Source organism: Neovison vison, chromosome 11 (genome assembly GCF_020171115.1).
Source record: "Neovison vison isolate M4711 chromosome 11, ASM_NN_V1, whole genome shotgun sequence".
Taxonomy (NCBI): domain Eukaryota; kingdom Metazoa; phylum Chordata; class Mammalia; order Carnivora; family Mustelidae; genus Neogale; species Neogale vison.
This window is the reverse complement of record NC_058101.1, coordinates 135,316,938-135,337,771: the sequence shown is the minus strand read 5'-3', so window position 1 is coordinate 135,337,771 and position 20,834 is coordinate 135,316,938. Positions and strand designations below refer to the sequence as shown.

Genomic DNA, 20,834 nt, shown 5'->3' with positions numbered 1-20,834 from the left:
AAATTCATAAAACTGTCGAATATGCATGCCAGGGACAGAAAAGTTATTTCAATTGTAGGCCATGTAGTTAGAAATTCACATATAAGTTTTATTTTTTTTTAAGGACTTTTTAAAATTTATTTGATAGACAAGTAGGCAGAGAGGCACACAGAGAGAGACAGGAAGAAATGCAGGCTCCCTGCCGAGCAGAGAGCCTGATGTGGGGCTTGATCCCAGAACCCTGGGATCATGACCTGAGCCGAAGGCAGAGGCTTTAACCCACTGAGCCACTCGGGCACCCCACACATATAATTAATGATGAGTCAAGTGGTCCCTATGCTTGGCAAACAATATTAAATATACCTTAAGTGTTAGTCAAATGTATAAAATAAGTTTATGCATAATATCTTTCTGTCAGCAAATCCTTTAAAAATGCCTCAGTTTTATGATATAATTTTACCAGGACTAAATTTCAGTAGCTCATTATTTATTAATTACATACAGCATCAAAAACAATGAATAATTGGCCTAGGCTTACTAACATGACCCATGGTGACCATGAATTAGTTACTCATGATGAAAACAGGAAAACAGCCTGGGGCACACCAACTTTCTAGATTACTTTGTCTATTAGAGAACCAGCAAAAATGAAACAAAATAAAAAGTGCTCCTAATTTCAGATGAACCATAACCCACAATCAGAACCACTCAAATAGCTGGCAGCCTATGAGCTGGATGCCTTGGGATCAAATCAAATCAAATCAAACCTTCTAATTTGTTTGATAAAGACACCCAATCTTAGAAGAGGCCCAAAGCCTCGACCAAGTGGTACAGCTGGTCAGTGGAAAGCTAAGAATATAATCAAATTTGCCAACTCTTTGTTTGGTCTGCGATTTTTTCCACTACCTTGAGCCCTCTCTATAGGTGCAGAATGGAAGTGTTTGCCCAATTTCTAAATTTCCAGTACTTCTTTTTTCAGCAAGAGTAATAAAGGCAACAATCACCTCAACAATACATTCTTTTTTTTTTTTTAAGATTTAATTTATTTATTTGACAGAGATCACAAGTAGGCAGAAAGGCAGACAGAGAGAGATGGGGAAGCGGCTCCCTGCTGAGCAGAGAGCCCAATGCGGGGCTCGATCCCAGGATGCTGGGATCATGACCTGAGCCGAAGGCAGAGGTTTTAACCCACTAAGCCACCCAGGTGCCCCCAACAATATAGTCTTGTAATTGCTTCCACTTAATGAGCAATTACTACATCAGGCACTGTGCTAAGCACTTGACAGGCAATAATATCTCACTATCCCCATTATACACAAGTGAATATAGAGGCTTGGAGAAGTTGGGTAACTGGCCCAAGATCACACACCTTGTATAGCACAGGTAGAGTCTGCTATGAGAGCAGCATTAACCGGAGTGAGTATAATGCCTTTAGATGGCACCCAGATAAACATTCTTATGTCACTAGTTAGGAGTAGGTTTTTCAAGTTACCCTCTATTTATTTCAATAATATAAACTCTTTTTAAGTAAATTTATTTAAGCAAGAATTAAGTCAACATAAAGGAAAACATTATTTAATGAATATAGCAAAATCAAGAAGGCGACACAGAAATTATGAAACTTCAGAAACCTCTGATTTGGGAGATCAAATTCACTATTCTAATCCTTCAATATGTGATCTCATTCTGATTCTTATGGCTTTTGCCTATCACTGAAAAGGAAGGCTGTGCTTTAATGTGGGGCTATCACAATCCCATGGCATACTTTCTACGGAGTGGATAAACTCTACTATTAGCAACAAATGTGGGAAACACCTAGCAATGTAAAGAGGTGGTTTCTTAATTTGCTATTTAGGTCACAAAAATATCTTGGGCATTGTAATTAAGAGGCCTGAGGAACAAATTTATGCCTTAAAAACTAATTTTTCTGGGCTCCCCAGAGCAAAGGTGCAGTTAAACAGTGCTGCTTCTTATATGAAGTGGAATTATATTGACACAATAAACCTCTAGCCACAAAGCATTATGACCTAATGGAAATTTTCCATTTGCTCCATTTTCCACATTAACACTGAGATTGATGAAAATAACCCTAAGGCACTCTAAGATCTAAAGTATATTCCAAAACATCAAAGAAAAAGGAATTATGTTTGTTATATAATACAAATGTTAATGATACAGTCTAAGAATCAAAAAGTGGGAAAAAAGTGATTAATTCCCATACAGTATATATACTGAGGGAGGGCCACACTCCAAAAACTGAAATATCTCTCTCAATTATGTTAAGGCCTAAGATAAAATATACAGCTGGTATCATGCCTTGGGGTCCAACCCTCCTTACCCTTCCAGCAGCCTCTTCCTCATTCCCCTTTAGTTCTATTCTATCAACCCTGAGCTTCCCCACTCAGACCCTGGTGTTCTCACCATGATCTCTCAGTCCCTTTCAGGTCACTACTAACAGCATCACACAGGCTTCATCTGCTTTGTAACACTTACTATTGTCAGAAATGACTTTATATATCTGCTCCCATGTTTACTGTCTCTCTCCCTATAGAAGAATACATGCTCTGGGCCTGTGGGGTCACATCTCTTAACCTTATTGTAGCCTCAGGTACTAGAAGAATATTTAGATGCATAATAAATGAATCAACCTGAATGTACTCTCCTAGGTATTTGTATTTTAAAAGAGATACAATTTTGGATGTCCTTTGACCCAGAAATACAAATTCTATTTCTAGAATGTGTCTATATGGGACATTTGTGTCCTGCTGCAAATCTCCTCAGCTCTACCTCTTGCTCAAGCCACCACTGCAGCAACCAGTTCTAAGTAGACTGTGATCACTTCTGTGAAAATATAATTTAACAATGCCTCACTCCCCCACTCTGTCCCAGCCAGGGAATGCACTGGGGACTCACAGCTGCACCACCTGGAAGCACAGGAAGAACAATGATTGTGGGGCCAGCCCTGACCTATGAAGAAAGATGATAGGTAAATGCTTCCCCTCTTTATTCCCAAGCAGATAGTTCTGAGACACATTTCATAAGCCTCCTCAGATGGTCCTGGTGAAAACCAAGTAAAAGAATGCACTTCTGGATCTCTAGAATTCTAGCATTGGTAGCAATGATAAAGGCAGCTATTTATTCCGTGATTATCACCCACCACTCACCAGGCACGGCTTCAGTTTGGCCTGTCTTCTGAGTACCATGAGTCTCAAAGGCCTATGATCATCAAACTAGTGTTCTGTAGAATGTTACATAGGCTCTACATATTCTTCTTCTTGTTCACGTGAAAAACATTATCTTTAAGTGCTGGGAAAAATGTGAAGTAAAAGAACATGACCATGGGCACCTGGGAGGCTCAGTGTGTTAAGCCTCTGCCTTCAGCTCAGGTCATAATCCCAGGGTCCTGGGATCGAGCCCCGAATTGGGCTCTCTGCTCAGCGGGGAGCCTGCTTCCCCCTCTCTCCCTGCCTGTCTCTCTGCCTACTTGTGATTTCTCTGTCAAATAAATAAATAAATAAAAATAAAAAAGAACATGACCAGCTCATTAAATAAACAACTTTAAATCAATCATTTTGGTAAATAGGAGAAATTTATTTTCACCTAGATGTGTTTATTTCCAAAATACCGAGAAAATAGACGCCTAAACATTTTATACTGTGGAGACATTTTCTACAATGAACAAAGAAGGGGAAAAGCTACCAGTGATTAGAGAGGACAAGAGGAACACTAGACACTAGATACCCGAGACGAACAATTAGCACCCGTGTGACACTCTTACACCAGCTGCACATTTTAAGTAAGATGCTTTCATCCTACTTCACTTTGTTTGACAAGCCAAATTACACATAAGATGTTTCACTTAGACAAGTACACTCCTTCTGCTTGGCTATTAGGATTTGCAATTTATTTTCAGCTTGGGCATTTAATCCATAGGGGAGAATAATTTATGTAGTAAGTCTTTTAAATCCTGAGTCATTGCAGTGCATTTATTAGAAAAGACTACCAAGGGTCTGACTGTTCCATACACAAGATTTCCAGATGTCTATGAAAACATGCAAACATGAAACAATGCAGTCACTATTAACTTTACAGTGACTATACTGCTAAAAAGAAGGTTTTTATTAATTTCCCAGCCATTTTATATTCATATCAGAAGCACCTGTTTGTTCAAGGAGCAAGGAAGGCACCTGGGTGGCTCAATCAATTAAGCATCTGACTCCTGACTTCAGCCTAGATCATGATCTCAGGGTCGCGGAATTGAGCCCCACATCAGGCTCTGTACTCAAGAGCAAGTCTGTCTGAGATTCGCTCTCCCTCTCCGGCTGCTCCCTTCCCCCACTCTCATGCACACATGCTCTCTCTCTCTCTCTCTCTCTCACTCAATAAACAAATAAATCTTTTAAAAATAAAATAAAGAGCAAGGGCCTTGTGTACCAGAAATGACCTGAAAACAGAGAAACAGCTGTTCAAAGGGCATGAGGAGAGGGAAGAAATTATTCCCAAACTTAAGCTATACACTGTTGGACAAAAAAAAGAAAAAAAACTCATTATGAAATATAACCCACAACTTTCAGTACTACATACATCTTCTAAAATCTGCATTTAGTCTCCAAATTATTCATGTTTCACAAGTTTATTTTTTCAACTGGCTTCTTGATACTCATTTAATCATAAAACAGTATTAAGAATAGTAATAAATCACAGTATTAGTGAATATAATATTACCACTTGACTGCTACGATCTTATAGGGCTTTGGTGCAGAAAAAAAGGAGAAAGAAAGTTTCCTTCCTCTTTCTGGGATGTAGGTCTTGCTGGGTGCAGAGTTTTGAAATAAGAAGTGTTTGACCTTGGCATTCTGCCACCTCATTCACACTTCCACATCTCAAAACCCTAAACCTCAACCACCAGGAGCTGGCCCCTGCTCTGTGCTCCGGCTATGATTCCCCCATAAGATCATCCTTTTCTGACTGATAAGTGTTTCATCCTCTAAATGTATTTACCTCACCTTCCTCCTCCCCATAACCCCCGTCCCAAGCTCCACCCCTTGGGATAGCTGTGGCCAGCAGAGTCGAAAGGAAAGACATCTTATTATTAATTTATACTAATGGCTAATAACGCATCACCTTCCAGGACAAATCCCTTCCAGAGATATTTAAAGTTTTAAGAGAGGCTGACTCTTAAGCAGAATACATCTGTAATTGAGGTCATTTCCAATGGTATAATAAATGAGGCAGAAAGGCACAAGCAGTACAGAAAGAGAAAATATGTGGGCAATGTGGCTTTCCCACAGGCTGAAAACTACCCCTCTTCTACTATCCTTTCAAATACAGCTGCTTTTTCCATTCTTTTTAACCTAAGTTTTCTCTAAAATCTCTCATTTATTCAACAGCGGCTCAAATGTGTAACAAACATAGCATCTACCTTATAGAGTTATTGAAAAAAAAGTTGTTCTACTGTTTAATGCAGTTCCTGGCACATGGAAAAGGAGCACATTAGCTCTAACTCAAGGTTTCTTCTTCGATTGAATTGAACATTCAATCCCATAACAACAGAATGCCAGGATTTCTTTTCTCCTCACAGGACGATGTTCTACGCCAGATCATTTACAATAAGCATAAGGTTGCTTTCTTTTTTGATCAAATATTCCCAAAGTAAAATATATAATCAGGGACAATTCGAAAAAGAACAAACACTGCATACAAAAATGGTAAATATATTTGATATCCCCCTACCTATTAAATAAATATAAAATGAGGGAGCATTTTATGACTATTGATATTCTTTTTTTAAGATTTATTTATTTATGAAAGAGAGAGTGAGACAGAGAGAGAGCATAAGCAGGGGGAAGGGTAGCGAGAGAAGAAAGCTCCCTCCTTAGCATATTCAGGACTCATCCCAAGACCCTGGGACCATGACCTGAGAGCCAAAGGCAGACGTTTAACCTTCTGAACCACTCAAGTGCCCGACTATTGATATTTTCAACCACATTAACTCAGGCCAAGTGATAGTAAGCCCTGGCCCCTATCACGTTCCTGCCTTCACTGTAAACTAGTCAACTCTCTTAGAAAAGAAATAGGTAATACTCATCAAAAGCTACCAAAAAATATAAAGTTTAAAGCATTTGATGATGGAAGTATGCTCCCGAACATCTACCCTGAGAAAAAAGAGTTCAAAAACTAGAACAGGCTGAATGAATGAATTTTACTTTAGCATTATTTATAATATAATATAATATTATATAATATTATATAATAATATAATATAATATTTTAAAAAAACAGAAACAACTACAGACTTAGCACTATGCCAACAATTGGATGAATTATATTAAACCCACATGATGAAACAGTATAATCAATGACAATGAAGTCTAATAATGGTTTTAAAAAACTAGTATTTCTAAAACATTTGCAATAACATACAAAATTATAAAATGAGATGGATAAACAGCTAGCTCTAACCTGTGATTATACAGGAAAAACTTAACAGATGTCAAATTCTTTTGATCTCAAGGAATTTGGTTAGTAAAACAATGCTGACAGAGACAGAAAAAATACATAACTGAACATTTCCACACAATTTAATTTTTCTAACACATAATAGACACTAAGTAAAGAAAGCGGTGCATGGGTCTTTTTAACAACAGCTTGGCTCCCTGCCCTCGCATCTGTCAGCTCTATAGCTGGAAGCACTGGATCTGGATCCAATCCTGTCTCTAATCAGAGAAAACATCTCTCAACTCTAACTATTGCAGCTCAACCTGGTCAACTTCATGTCAATGCTAGTGCGACCTTAGGCACTTCAACGCTTTGTTTCCTAGACCCAGCCACCTCTAACTAGGATCCTTCCGTAGTGGGCATGGACCAGTTCTCCCAGAGGCTGAAATCCTGCCCCCAGGTCCCAGCCCAGAAAATGCAGAGTGCTTGTTCCCAGGCTCCCCTCCTCCTGTTCTCCTAGCACCTCCTGCCTAGTTCCACTTCAGTCCATCAAACAGGCCTATCCTATGGGCATTCCCCCATTCATCACTTAACAAATATTTATTGAGCATTCAGCCTAGGGTCCAATCACTAGTTTGAAGTTCTGGGAATATGGCAGTGAAGCCATCCTAGAGCTTGGATTTTTTTTTTTTTAAGATTTTATTTATTCATTTGACAGACAGAGATCCCAAGTAGGCCGAAAGGCAAGCAGGAAGCAGGCTCCCCGCTGAGCAGAGAGCCTAATGTGGGGCTCAATCCCAGAATCCTGGGATCATGACCCGAGCTGAACGCAGAGGCTTTAACCCACTGAGCCACCCAGGTGCCCCCCACCCCCCCCACCCCCGCCAGAGCTTAGATTCTAACAAGTAGTGCTTATATTTAGTAGGGGCATGTGTAATTTCCATAATCCCAGCACTCATGCCCTTCAAGTGGTCTTGAAGTCTAGATCTCAAAGTCTAAAGTCCGGAGGCCCTGAAGGACTTAAGAGCTATAGATTTTAATCCCCAACCTGCCGCTGAGTTCCTATAAAGCCTCAGGGCAGAATGGAGTTAGTATGAAAAGAATGGAGAAGGAAAACCACACCATAGGCTCAAGAGTGGGAACTCTGTTCTTGAATGCTGGACATGCTCCATGTTCACTGTGTGACCCAAGAAAATCGCTTAACCTCCCTGAGCTGCAATTCTCTACATTGTAAAAAACAACTGTCTGTCCAGGATGTTATAAAAACTAAATGAGATCAGTACTTAGCAGAGTGACTGGAATATGGAAGGTAGACAGCTCCTTCTTCCTAAATGAATACTTTAAATTCTATCTCTGCTATCATTTATGGGCATTAATCTATTTTAATTTCTTCTCATTTAGTCCTTCCTCTTTAAAATCACCTCAAATCAAAACACATGACTACTAGTCTCTTGACTACCTGATCATGCATTTTACTCCTACTATAGATCAAATTTCCCCTGTATCTCCTCTGTATTCTCCAGGGTCCTTCCTTTCCACAACCTCAGAATTTCATGAATAAAGAATAAACTAACACTATCACTAACTCCATATCTACCTTCAACACAGAATTTAAACTCATTAGGGTGGTGAGACTGAAGCATCAATCTACTGCCTAGCAAAGAAAACAAGGACCAACAAGAACTGTCATCAGGACTCAAAAATATTTTTTTTAAAAAATTGAAACAGGGGGCGCCTGGGTGGCTTAGTGGGTTAAGCCTTTGCCTTTAGCTCAGGTCATGATCTCAGAGTCCTGCTTCAGGCGCTCTGCTCAGTGGGGAGCCTGCTTCCCCCCTCTCCCTCTGCCTGCCTCTCTGCCTACTTGTGATCTCTGTCTGTCAAATAAATAAATAAAATCTTTAAAAAAAATTAAAAAATTTTTTTAAATTTAAAAAAATAAAAAACTGAAACAAAAGCAAGCAAGTTTAAGGGGCCAAGATTATCAACAAACGCAAGGTATGAGTCTTAGCACAGGGACTAATGATGCTTCAGGCTTTTCAAAGCTGCTGCATGGATATACTCACAACTGTGGATGGTAACTGCCAAATTAACTGCCAAACATAACCATCAAAATAAGTTAACTTCACTAACTTCACTCCCCAGGGCTCTGTATTGCTTTCGCACACACACCTCCCTCTTCTTCCTCTCCTTCTTCTTGGTCTTTCTTCTCTCCCTCTCTCCCTCTCGCCTTTTTGTCTATGCCTGCTCCTTTTTCATCTTCTTTCTAAACTGATTTATATTATTCAGAGCCTCCCCACCCCCACCAATCATCAAATTTTATTCCAGTGGAATTTTTTCAAGACCAAAGAGACTGCTAATATCTTTTTTTTTTTTTTTATAAACATATATTTTTATCCCCAGGGGTACAGGTCTGTGAATGGCCAGGTTTACACACTTCATAGCACTCACCAAAGCATATACCCTCCCCAATGTCCATAACCCCACCCCCCTTCTCTCAACCCCCCTCCCCCCAGCAACCCTCAGTTTGTTTTGTGAGATTAAGAGTCACTTATGGTTTGTCTCCCTCCCAATCCCATCTTGTTTCATTGATTCTTCTACCCACTTAAGCCCCCATGTTGCATCACCACTTCCTCATATCAGAGAGATCATATGATAGTTGTCTTTCTCCGCTTGACTTATTTCACTAAGCATGATATGCTCTAGTTCCATCCATGTTGCCGCAAATGGCAAGATTTCATTTCTTTTGATGGCTGCATAGTATTCCATTGTGTATATATACCACATCTACTTGATCCATTCATCTGTTGATGGACATCTAGGTTCCAAAGAGGCTAAGAATCTATACTCAGAAAACTATAAAGTACTCATGAAAGAAATTGAGGAAGACACAAAGAAATGGAAAAATGTTCCATGCTCCTGGATTGGAAGAATAAATACTGTGAAAACGTCTATGCTACCTAAAGCAATCTACACATTTAATGCAATTCCTATCAAAGTACCATCCATCTTTTTCAAAGAAATGGAACAAATAATTCTAAAATTTATATGGAACCAGAAAAGACCTCGAATAGCCAAAGAGACTGCTAATATCTTTTAAAGATTGTTTTTGTTGTTTTCACAAATAATACAAAACTAAATTAAAACACATGGACATCTATTTATACATGTACACATACATACCAACACTCACATACATCACATACTTACACTCTTTAGACAAACAGCACTTTTTCTGTTTCAAGATTATATATTCTCTCCTTTCATGTATCATCTCCCAACCCCACGTGTCAAAGCCCAGGCTTGACATAAAATAGAGATTATAAGATAAGATCAAATTATTGCTGGAGAATAAAAAGTGAGAAAACACATGATAAGAAAGCACATGTCAAGCAAAAAAAAACAAAAAACAAATCCCTTTTAATAAGCAATTAAATAACTTTATCCATCTTACTGATTAGCCTCTCCCTGACCCCAACTACAGCTTAATTACAGAATATGTGTTTCTCAATGTCCTCTATCAAAGTGCCTTAAGTCTATTCGTAACAGCCCAAAACTTTGTCCACCATCATGCTAAACTGCAATAAATCCATACACTAGGATACTCAGGATCTATAAAAAGGAACTAAGTACTGGAACATGCAGCAACACAGATAAATCTCACAAATGCTCTATTATACCAAAGAAGTCAGCATCGAAAGAATATATTCTGCTTGATTCTATTTATATAAAGTTCTGTAACAGGCAATACTAATCTGTTATAACAGAAATCATACAGTGGTTGCCTAGAGTCAGAGGTTAGAGATTTATCAGGAAGAGGCTTGAGGTTATAAATGCTCGATATCCTGATTTGGGTGTGGGTTAATGGGTGTATACATTTGTTAAAACTTAGCAAACTATTATGGACATTGGGGAGGGTATGTGCTACGGTGAGTGCTGTGAAGTGTGTAAACCTAGTGATTCACAGACCTGTACCCCTGGGGCTAACAATACATTATATGTTAATAAAAAATAAAAAATTTTTTTAAAACTTAGCAAACTGAACATGTGAATAATAGCCCACTAGAGGAAAAAAAGAATGAGTGCTTTAGGCCCACACTAAAAGTAACCAGAAGTCAGTCGAAGACATTTATAAATTACAAAACAAATTTAAAACGAAAAATAAAAATCCTACCTGATAGAACCCCAAGTAAGAAAATAAATGAAAATACATCAACTGTATTTACATAACCAAATTTCTATACTAGTATTTGTAAAGTTAATTTAAAACAACAGCTTTTGAAGAAATGTTAGTAATATAGCTATATTCTGTTTTCACAAAAATTGAATCATATAACCTGGGGAAAGACACATGTACACTTCAACTAGATGATGAGAAGCACATTCATTTTACAAACCTGACAATGGAATTAAGACATGCAAGTCCAAAAGGTAGTAATATTTAAAGTTGTGGGTCAATAATGCTAGGATTTATAAAACCTTTGGCTTATTCAAAACCAAATATGCCTGAACCACAGATAATTCAACAACTCTAGGCTCCCACCACCTAGTCTGGTCTGGAGAGCTGGACCCTGAACACTGGCAGCTGACCCAGTTGTGCTTTGCTGCACATAGGTCCGAATGTAAACAGTATGAGGCACGGCTCAAACGTGAAGGAAATAATCCACCTAATAAGGACTTTAATGTATACCTAACTTTTTACTGCTCAAATTACAACACTGCTATAAGATGCTAGATCACAATCGGGATGAAGTCATTTCTTTGCTCATCAAGATCAATTCCTCTTATATACCACATGAAGCTAATTAAAATAACAATCACAAAATGACTCAACATTGGACATCTTCAAAGATTACATATTTTAGAAGCGACTAGGTGGCTCAGTCAGTTAAGTATCTGACTCTGGGTTTCAGTTCAAGGCATGATCTCAAGGTCCTGAGATCAAGCCCTGCATTGGGCTCTGTGCTTAGCAGAGTCTGCCTGTTCCTCTCCCTCAGCTCCCCCCCCAAACACTCTCTCTCTGTCTTGCTTTCTGGATAAATAAAAACTTTTTTTTAAAAATTATATATTTTAATAATGTAAAGCCACAACTAACCTTAGTTATTAATATTTCCTGAGTATCTAGCTTTTCTGTAAACAAAAACTTAAACACTTCAAATTTGATGCCCATTTAAGATTTATAAGATGTTTTTATGATAAACTCTCTAGATTTTTCTCAAACTAGCTGACCTCCAATGGCTTCTTCCATCTAAATTTTAAGTAAGTTTTCATTTATTCTATACTTCTAACTTATACAAAGTAAAACATAATTTAACTGGCATGACTGGAGAACAGATATGGTCAAGTATTTTTTTTTTTTAAGATTTTATTTATTTTATTTGGCAGACAGAGATCACAAGTAGGCAGAGAGGCAGGCAGAGAGAGAGGAGGAAGCAGGCTCCCTGCAGAGCAGAGAGCCCAATGTGGGGCTCGATCCCAGGACCCTGGGATCATGACCTGAGCCGAAAGCAGAGGCTTTAACCCACTGAGCCACCCAGGTGCCCCTGGTCAAGTATTTTGATTAAAATTAGGATTGATTAAAAAGGATTACCAAGTTCAGACTTAAAATATAATAAAATGCAATTAACACCAAAAATCAACTGTAAATATTTAAGTTTATAGTAATTATTAATATAAAAGAAATTCACCATTTTGTGCCTCTGGGTAATAATAAACTAAAATTATCATAATTCTGATAAACTGATAAAATACTAGTTTAACAGTTTTCTGAGTATTAGAATGTCAGATAAATTCACTTCAATGATAAGATTTCCCACTACTATCCCATAAACAACCACTAATCCTGACAGTTTGATTCAACACTTTTTTATGTAAAGTTTTAACCTATGTTTTAAGCGTATCATCTGCCAAACTCTGTTAGTAACAAAGAACTTACTTTCTATCTCATAAGAGAAACAGAAAATGGAAATGGAAAAACAATAAGGCTTCCAAAACCTGTGCTAGGAAAAAGAGCACTTTTCCTTGAACCACTGCTGTCAGACCAATGGAAGAAGGTGTTACAAACTGGTACTGCAATCACCCCAGAGTGCTGTCTCCACACTAAACCAAACACCCAAGTCCTGCTGGGTGGAGAGAAGTCTACAGCAATTTAAGATTTATGGTTTGGTCACAAATACATATCTGGATTCAGAATATAAAAAATAAGGGAAAGGTTACATGAGCCATTTCTTTTTTTTTACCCAGTGATCCCAAACAGTCTCAGTGGGTTCTTCTTCTTCCTCATGGCCACAAGACTTTTTATTGCTGCCCATTTCTTATTTCTGTTCAACATTTATAGAGGACTTTAATATTTTTATAAGCTTTAACTGGCACATTTCATATATCACAGCATTTCTGTGAGGTGTCAAAGCATTATCAGTTTTATTTGTAATAGCTAAAAATCTCAAGGCCATTCTTGAAGTCAATGGTTAAATTCAAGATTTGAGCTCTGAATTCTAATACAATAATTAGCCAGAGTCCAATAGCCCATGAAAGTTTTCTAGCAGAGAGCCAATCTAAGGGGCCTCCTTATTATTATCTGAGTTGTTCAACAATAACTTAAATATATAGTGTTATATATTTGATTTAAATGATTTTATTTAAACCAAAAATATTTACAAAACTACTCACTAGACATTTTTGCTCACCCTGAAAACAAATCTGCTACTGAACTCCTTTGGTACACGAGCAACTTCTATTTGTATGGCTGAGAATGGAAAATTGTCATTCAATCAAGTAACTAGAGGGCAGATCTGGAATGTGACTGTAATTAAGGTTAAAGCATAACCAATCGTATAGTTATAGTCTCTGCCAGAAGAAATCATTGTTAACAGAAGAGTAAAATAGTTCTTACTATTCAGTCTCTATGAAGACAGATGAGAATTCAAAATACTAGGGCCCTATCCTCTAATTAAGAATCCTGGCCTCGGGACACCTGGGTGGCTCAGTTGGTTAATAAGCAGCTGCCTTCGGCTCAGGTCATGATCCCAGTGTCCTGGGACTGAGTCCCACATCAGGCTCCTTGCTCGGCGGGGAGCCTGCTTCTCCCTCTGCCTGTGCTTGCTCTCTCCCCCTCTTTCTCTCTGATAAATAAAATCTTAAAAAAAAAAAAAAGAATCCTGGCCTCAATAAGCCATGATGGCTGATAGAGATCCTGACAGCCTCCAGGGCCTAGAGGTACAAACAACAACTACCAGCTAACAAAATGTTCAGAAATGGGTCATCTAAAGAGAAATTACTTGTCAGTTTTTCTGGGTACCATACAGGGGAGAGAGGAATTGGATCTGATGGCACTTGATCAATTTCCTGGTCACTAGAGATGTGTTTTGCAGCAGAATGATAATCAACGAGGGCCCTCCCTAATCCATCTGAAGTAAGCTCCCTTCTCTAAGATTTCATGCTCACCAAACAATCCTCTGATTGGAAGACCTAGGTCCAGGGAATGACGCACATTGGATAGTGTACATTGGATAATGTACACATCTATCCAGTCACTAGAAACACCTATTACCCTGTAGAGCAACAGGCTGTAAAGAATCTTAGGACAAGGGCCTTGTCTATCCATCTTGATATTGCATCACCAATAGCTGGAACACTGCCCAGCATAAAACAGATGTAGATAAAACAGATGCTCGATAATTTTTTACTGAACTACCCTACCACTGAGAACTGGAATTCATAAGGCTCAACACTGGCAATGGAAAAATGGGCAAGCTCAGTATCTTTAGAAGTAAGAAAGGGAAAGAGCAAGCCATGTATAAAGAAGCAGTGAAATGGTTATTAATTCTTACCTGATCTATCCTCATTCAGCTGAAAATGTTAAAAGCCTTATATCTTCAAGTTCAGTCCAACTCAGTCCTAAACTAATCTGACAAAGACTATGTTTATTGGGCGCCCAACCAGTGTTTCTAGTCTGTCATTAATCCTGCTGCCTTAAATGTGGTGCGCTCCCTAAAGCATCCTCATGCTTACCAACCCACACTGTGAGCCAAAAGCCCTTTCCAACTGAACATGGCCTTAGATCCTGGATTTACCGTCCACAATCCCAATTTTACATAGCTATTGTATTACAATTGCCTAGAGTTAACCAAGTCTTTTTCCTGACAAGTGAGCTCGGGGCTATCAATTTGACTCACTGTTCACTCAGGGCAGCTCTTCCTGGATCAAAGATACTGCCATTAGCCTAACAGCAGGTACCATACCACCACCACCACCACAAGACTTCCTGCTGCCATGCCTCCTGAGCACCTCATTCACACCTGAATCTGTCACTCGTCCTGGAGCACTTTCACTCAGATTACATGCTGCCCACAATTAAAAAAAAAAAAACTTACTGGGGTGCCTGGGTGGCTCAGTCGGTTAAGCCTCTGCCTTCAGCCCAGGTCATGATCCCAGGGTCCTGGGATCAAGTCCTGCATTGGGCTCCCTACTCAGCGGGATGCCTGCTTCTCCCTCTACCTCTCCTGCTCCCCCTGCTTATGCTCCCTGTCACATAAATAACTAAAATCTCTTAAAAATAAATAAATGAAAATTAAAAATAAATTTAAAAATACTTATTGCTTGCTCTCCCAGATTGGTGCCCCTATTCTTAATCTCATTCATTTCTGGCCCAAGCCTCAATCCCAACTATGCTTTTAGTTAGGACCCAGCATATCTCACCTATACATAAACCAATTATCTAATGAGTGATGTTTCACAAGTTCCTATATATGAAAGAACAGAATTTATCCCCCTCTTTCAGGCAAGAAAATAAAGCTCAGAGAAGTTAAGAACTTTGGACAAAATGCCAAGGTATTTCAATAGCACTGCCAACATCTATAGTATATTTACTATGTTTTGTTCTTTGTTCATTTTTGGACCAAGCATCAGGACCAAACACAGGACTGGAGACTTAGCAGAAGACTTAGTCTACTTAACTGACAGGGTGTCTTTGATATCCATTGGAAAATAAATACCCATCTAATAGGAATCTCATTTTGGTGTTTATCTACACAATACAGAAATACACACTGCAAAAGCACTGGCTTACCAACCTCTGTTTCACCTGCCCACCTGACTAATCAACTTTCCCATGCCCCCTTGCTCTCTAATATGCCTGCACACTTTTGCCCATCCAGCTGGGTTGCATTTTACCAACACATACATTTTGGTTTCACCCCCAAATCTGTTTATGACATTGGCACTTGTTACTGAAATTACATAATTTAAATAAACATATATAATCCAGTGAGATATAAGTGTAAAAAGAGAGCTATTTCTATGAAAACTAAGTTGATTGCTTTAGAATTACTTGAACAATGTGTTACTACAAAAAAAAAGCTTCACAAATCACACATGGGGAAGGAAAGAGAAATTGTGTAATTCAAAAATGACTTTGCACTGAGATTTCTTTTCAAGTGTCTCAGTTTTTTGTTTTTTTTTTTTAAGATTTTATTTATTTATTTGACAGAGTGATCACAAGTAGGCAGAGAGGCAGGCATGGAGGCAGGCATGGAGGCAGGCAGAAGCAGGCTCCCCGCCGAGCAGAGGGCCGGATACAGGGCTCATGTCTCAGTTCTTGATGCACTTTTTTAAAAATTAGAAAATTAGGGTTGATCTATCATTATGATCTCTCATGTGCAAAAAAGAATATGGCTCTCCAACCATACTAGTTTTACCACAAAAGACTGACATATAATTGTACAATTGCAAGTTCTAGGTTAAAATAAAATAGTTGGGGTATACATGAATTCTTATTTGATGGTTTCTTCACTTTAACAGCCTTTTGTTGATTAACTGGTCAACCATGTTAACAGGTCTCCTACTGTGGATGCCCCTTTCTCTGATGTCTTCTTTTTAGGAATTCCTCACTGGTAAAACAATATATACAATTATACAATATATTGCTAGCACTTCTAGTCTGAAACAAACAAAAACAACCTGCCCTACACCTCCAACAAAATGGACACACTATGTTGAATTTTCTACTGTATTGACATTGTATAAAACACTTTGGTGTGTTTATTACCAAAAATTAATTTTAACTTTCTTGAAATTAAATTCTGTTCCTTTTCTAAAAGGATGAGATTTCCTTTCCCAAATGATTTCAATTTATGCAACATATAAATTTTCTGAACTGTTTAAAACCTATCCATTCACAATTATCAGATGCTTCTCAAATTCTTCTGAAATGAGAAAGGTTCTAGTGTAGACAGAACTTTTGATGAACACTCATTTTTTATTTTTAAGATTTTATTTATTTATTTGACAGACAGAGATCACAAGTAGGCAGAGAGGTAGGCAGGGTGGGGGTAGGTTGGGAGGAAGCAGGCTCCCCGCTGAGCAGAGAGCCTGATGCAGGGCTCGATGCGGGGCTCGATCCCAGGACCCTGGAATCATGACCTGAGCCAAAGGCAGAGGCTTTAACCCACTGAGCCACCCACGTGCCCCCTTGATGAACACTCATAATATTAATTTGGAAATGAGAGTATTTACTTACATTGCACTATCTATTAAGATTCTTACCTTTGTTTTTCACACTTACATCAAGTGAACAAAACTCTTAGCTACTTTTAGCAAGTCAAAACAAATACCCAAAAGCTGAGAAGTCAAAATGTATGTAACAAAACCACAAATTTAGCAATGAAGTAAATGTTTTAAAAAACTCAAGTTGCTTTAGGCTTCTTCAAAAATGTTAATTGATAAAAGAAGAAGAGTTAAACCTCCAATAATTTTTAGATAATGAAAAAAATATTTTTGGTTATAAAGGTATTTTAATTTTCAAATTTATAAACTTTCTTTTTAAGCAGCACTAGTTAATGACAACTTAACAGCTGCTGTGTGATACTGAGCTAATTACTTAGCCTTCTTGAGCTTCCTTAATTGCAAAATGGGAGTAATACCTATCTAATAAGGTGGTGAACATCAAATGAGACATATGTAAAATGCCTAGCACATAGCTGAAAATAAACTCATGTAAAAATCTCTTCATACATACGCATATACACACATATACATATAAAGCTAAGTATTCTTAACAGTGGGAGAGTGGGGGGGGGAGACAAAGTGCACGAATTCTCTACAAGTATATGCGAAACTGTGTGTATAAACGACTATGTGCACTTTGCTTGGGAGAGGATCCATAGTTTTTCATCATTCTCAAATTCATGATGCCCCAATTTAAACAGTTTTTGTGTTTGTGTATGTGTGTATTTTTTAAGAGAGCACGAGTGAATGGCGGGGGAGGAAGAGGGACAGAGAATCTTAAGCAGGCTCCACACCCAGTGTGGAGCTCAATGTGGGGCTAGATCTCAACTCTGAGGTCATGACCTGAGCTGAAACCAAGAGTTAGATGCTTAACTGAAAGAGCCACTCGGGTGCTCCATGATGCCCCCAAGTTTAAAAACCTACCTTATAACAGCCTTTGACTTTATTTTCTCTGTTCCCAGATATAGAATGTTTATAAAATTTGAACGGAAATTCTAGAAACAAGTTAAATTACTCAATAGCAACAACAAGCTGAATTAAATGATTGTAGTAAGATGTATATTCTCCTTTTATTTCTCCTTTAAAAAAAAAACACACAAAGAAATTCATTTGGCTCAAATTTCTCCCCAATTTTGCCATAAATAAAAGCAAATACCTAATCTCAAAACCAAAGTTTAAAAACTTAAAATAAAAAACAGCAACATCAGAAAAAAAAAAAAAAAAAAAAAGAAAGAAAGAAAGAGAAATCAGGGAAACCCTAAAGAGCCAAAAATTAAAGTCCCATTACTTACATAACACATAATAATTATTCCTTTTCTGGAGTTAATGTTTCAAATTGATTCATTCCCTCATTCTGACTCAAAGTTCAACCTTCACTTCAAACGACTGTTATATCTAATTTTTTAATTTGTGTAATAGGAGACTATATGGTATCACAGAAGAGGCCCTAAAGTAGGAATCAGGAAAAGCAGGATTATGGTCCTGTTCTGGCACCAACTGACCAAGACAGCTGGACCTCAACATTCTATGGCTCCAGGATTCTACATCAAAACGTGCAATCCCAAAGTAAAACACTAAGACATCTGCTATCCTAAAATCATATTTTATTATTACTAAAACAGAAACTTACTAAAAGAGAGGTTACCTGACATTTGATTCTAGGTCTAATTAAGAAAATATAACTACAACAACAAACTTCTGAACTACAGAAAGTTCTATCCCCACTGTCAATTCTCTCAAAACAGATCTACCCAGAGCCAGGTTCCCAGTTGGGGCCATTTAAAATTTCAGCTTGACTTTAACAAGTACACCACATACCTCCACCATACCACTCCCTTCCCTAAGGTGAACAGTGCTTATAAGAAAGATCTAACAAAGTGTACATGAAGATACACAAAACAGAAGAGAGAGCAGTTTGGCATATCTTCATAGGTAAACCCTTACTATGTATTTCACTGAAAAATACTTGTTACAGAAAGGGCAACTTATTTTAATCAATTTTATTCTAAACTGCCTTTCCTAAAAGAAGTATTTTTCAATGGAATATAAATGAGGCTTTGCATAGCAAGGTATCTCTATGCTCTCTTCCCCCACCATCCCCCCCAAAAATAAAAACTACATGAATATTAAGCATTTAGTAAGTCTGCCAAATACAACTCTGAATGTATTCCTGTAGGAGCTGAATATATACACAAAAGGCAAATCAGCATGGCAAGAGGTTTTCTGAAAGACTATGATGAATAATATTTCAAGACTAGAACGTGACAGCTATTAAAAGAAACATGAGAGGCGTTTTCCCAGTTCCCCATAGGCCAATGTCTCCACCGCAAGAACTACTGCAAACAGCATTGAGGGCTGAATTCACACAGTCTATTCTCTTAGGCCTAAATCATCTTTTGCAAATTTCCCTCATGTCACATATTATGACAATCAGCAATTCATTGGTTGAAGGTCAGATACAGGGCACAATGAGGCCCATGAACTCAAATGAATTTTTAAAAAGGAGCAGGAAGAAAACCAAGATAATGTCTCTTTCAAAACGATAAGCCAAAACCCAGAAACTAGCATAACTATACAGAAAAAATCAGATTGCAATGATATGCTGGTACTATTCTCCCTCATGACATGTACCAAACACTCTCCAGGTTAAAAAAAAAAAAAAAAATTCACACAGCAGTTGATTCACACCTTTATACACAACTTTAGTACCAACCAAGGTTGTTTCAAATGCTTTACCTCATGAACTGGATTTCCAAGTAAAGGCAAATAAGGCCACCTGGGTAAGAGCATCAGGAGGCTTCACCACTGCCAGTATCTCAGATTTAATAAAAGCATGTCTTAATAAGTTAATGTCCAAAGATTTCAGTCTCCAAACTCAAAAATTTTTGTATCATATTTCAACTAATTACAAGAGACAAAATATTGAGCCCACACTTTCCTATCTGAGCAAGTATAATTCAGAGATTATTTATTAAGAAGTTAGTCCTAATTCTTTTTGTTGTCCTCAAAACACAGTTTACCTGTTGGAAGGAGTATAAATACAAATTTTCAGTTGGCAATTTGGCATACCTATCAAAAATTAAAACATGCATGTACCCTTTGATCCACCAATTACATTTAAGAAATCTATTCCATTAGTTTTGGATGGAAATATAAAAATGTTCATTCATTGCAGTATCTTTATAAAAGTGGAAAAATCATATATACTGATTAACATATGGGATGCCAGTCAAAAAGAAGGGGCTGGGCCCACATATATTGAAGTGTAAAGAACTTCAAGATACTTTGTACAGTGAAAAAAGCAAATTTCAGAGAAACAGGCATAGTAAAAATGTATTTATATCAGGAAAACTGTGCATGGGTGAGTACATGAGTATACGTTATTGCATAGAAAATGGTCTGAAAAGATAATTTAAAAGAGGCACTTTCACCTTCTACACTACATACTATATAATATATATGTATATCTGTATTATTCCTTTACATCATATATATAAAACATGTGCTCTTTAAAGAAAGTAAGAAAATGCAATGCTAAATTTTAGCTAAATTCTAGAATTACAGAAGATGCTATAATAGTAAAAGAAGTAAAGACTGTTAATAGTCAAAAACACCCTTTGTAGATTTTAACCTCAAGAGAATAGAGAAATGTGGGCAACATCAATCAGTAGTTATGAGTATGACAGCGTTTTCACAAACAAGTGTCATTCAGAGAACTGACAGATTCAAACTTCAAAGATTCAAATATAAAAGATACTGAAATCAGAAACATCATTAGAAAGATGTAATCATTCCAAATATTCCTTAGAAATTCAGTTTTAACAATGAATTCCATTACTTTAGTACAAAAAGTATCCTGCGGTGCAGGTATGCTCTTTTGATTTAAAAAAAAAAAATGGCATGTACAAAGAGCTAAA

General features: G+C 37.6%; 1 protein-coding gene across 2 annotated transcripts in view; it reads right to left on the bottom strand.

Moving 5' to 3' along the window:
• KLHL2 (kelch like family member 2) overlaps positions 1-20,834 on the bottom strand; it is a 111,082-nt gene that overhangs the window by 52,240 nt on the left and 38,008 nt on the right. The gene's annotated exons all lie outside the window — the stretch shown is intronic.